The 2500-nt window shown below is 39.2% G+C and overlaps 1 protein-coding gene across 3 annotated transcripts in view; it reads left to right on the forward strand.

Annotated features, from left to right (window-relative positions):
• Window positions 1-2500, forward strand: part of LOC144981101 (uncharacterized) — an 860429-nt gene that overhangs the window by 1199 nt on the left and 856730 nt on the right. The gene's annotated exons all lie outside the window — the stretch shown is intronic.

Genomic DNA, 2500 nt, shown 5'->3' on the forward strand with positions numbered 1-2500 from the left:
ACATTCTCTCACTGTACTCAGGTGTGAAATGAGTACCTCCTGGCCGTTAACAGCGTTGTCTCTGTCCGGAAAAAAATGTAATATCGCCCAAAAGGTGTCATGTCCCGTCCTAAATAAATGTCAAATGTTGCTGTTGGCCACACACACACACACACACACACACGCACACACACACACACACAAACACAGACAGTCACACACAAACACACATGCGAATGCGCATGCACACACACGCACACGTTAAACATAGAAATGATGATGCTACGCGTTTAACCTACTCACCGATTCTGCCCTCCAACTTAATCGGAACAATATTATGATACAAACCTATGCGTAACTTTAAACATAATATAATTTAGTCTGATTGCTAAAATCTAGTAAGAACTTATCACCCAACGGGCGGTCTAAAGACAATATAACAAAGAGCTGAGTGACGTCAACTTCATTCAGTTTATAGAACATATTCGCTATTATACAGTTGAATTTATAGATAGTAGGCGCTTGACTAAGAAGCTCACCTAATGTGCATGATCCATATTACATTTCCATGTGCTCGTGGTCATTGGTCACATTGGAATGTGTTCTCAGAGTGACCCACATAGTGAAAAGTGTTTACAGTTTTTGAACATCAAACATCACGATTGGTCATTTTCTTCAGCTTGACACATGTATAAGTTTACAACGTTCATAAACAAAGCAGCGTGTTTACATTGCTGAAGAAATATCCAGTCGTTGGACAGAAACAAATCATGTGATTGATGACTTGGTTTGACGAAAACATGAATATAGATCGCTCCCATTGCCATCCGGAAGTATAACGGACCAACACCAAAAACTCTGTGTAACCATGAACTTTTATAGTCTTGTTAATACAGTTTAGTGAGAAGTACTCATAAACAAGGATGGCAAAAACAATAACAAAGACCCATTGCTTGCTATCCTTTGAATAAGACGCTAGTCTATCGTAAAGTACTTTCCGCTACACCTAACAGACTCAGCTACCCATTCATGACTGGGTGGACAGGAGAGGTGTCAGAAAAAATCACGACTGTACCTGCTGGGATCGATCTTGATCCCTTTGCGTGTGAAGCGAGTGAGCGCTTTACCAACTGAGCTCTCGGGACCACCTTTCTTAAACTTAAACTGACAAAAATCAAATTTTCATTATGCCAATGACCGGGAGATTAAACCTCTAAATCTCGATTTTCACGATCGGCGGATCAAACCTCTAAAGTCTCGATTTTTACGATCGACGGATCAAACCTCTAAATCTCGATTTTCACGATCGACGGATCAAAACTCTGAAGTCCCGATTTTCACGGTCGACGGATCAAACCTCTGAAGTCTCGATTTTCACTTATCGACGGATCAAACCTCTGAAGTCGACATACAAGCTTTGCGCAACGTGTTTTGTTTATTTTGGGTGGATCCCACCTGGCGTTTGATCGTGGCCATCATTAACTTATAGCCTGACACTGAAACCGTGGCCTACGGTGTGATCAACCCAATGTTAATACAACAGGGTGTGCAAAGCTCATATGTAGACTATAGAGTTTTGATTCGCCGATCGTGAAAATCGGGACTTCAGAGATTTGATCCGCCGACCATCGATATATCGATCGGAAGGTCCTGGGTTCGAGGCCCGCTCTGACGAGCTCATAGTGGAGTCTTTGGAAAAGGCTCTTTATTCACATTCTATCACCCTACCCAGGAGTAAAACGAATACCTGACCGTTAACAGCGTTGTCTCCGTTGGAAATAATTGTGATATCTCCTTTTAGGCGTCTTTTCGTCTCGTGTGTTGTTGTTGTTGTTGGCTTTGGATCCCTTGTAAATCGCTTTGAGCACATCTCGTGAATATCGCCCTGTATTATAAATGCTCAGAGTTTTGTTGTTTGTTTATTGTTACACTATTATTATCTCAGCAAAATTGTCTTTGATCCATATTCAACTAGCCTACTTGTTGTCATCACGTAAGGGAGCGTTCACATATTACGTCATCAAAAATTTGCCCTTTTTAGACCCCCCCCCCCTCCCCCAAGTCATCACTTGTCATCATTGACCTGACCCCCCCCCCCCCCAACAGATGATGACGTCATCTAATTTAATAAAAACTAAAATATAACTTTAATTTCACAATATTTATTATTCATTTTCAAACCATAAACATTGATTATCAACGTTTGATAAAACACATTCAGACATTTTATTAATTTCAGGAACTGTTGATAATTTATGTTTTACGATACAATGGGGACATAAAATTTAAATTTGCAAAGATAATATTTAACAAACATTATTTAAATTGAATTAGGCTACTTGGTGCAGGTGCTATTAAAAAAATTTCAGAAAGTGTAATTTAAAATAGTATAGGAGGCAAATTATTTTATAGCATATTAGTCTTTTAGTGAATGAATTTCTGTTTCAATTTCCAAACATAAAATTAATTGATTCAAAAATGTTTCTGCCTTGGACCTCTGGCAATGTACTATAATAGTATC

This window comes from Berghia stephanieae, chromosome 10 (assembly GCF_034508935.2).
Source record: "Berghia stephanieae isolate SIO BIC M18660-M18661 chromosome 10, UCSD_Bste_1.3, whole genome shotgun sequence".
NCBI classification, from domain to species: domain Eukaryota; kingdom Metazoa; phylum Mollusca; class Gastropoda; order Nudibranchia; family Aeolidiidae; genus Berghia; species Berghia stephanieae.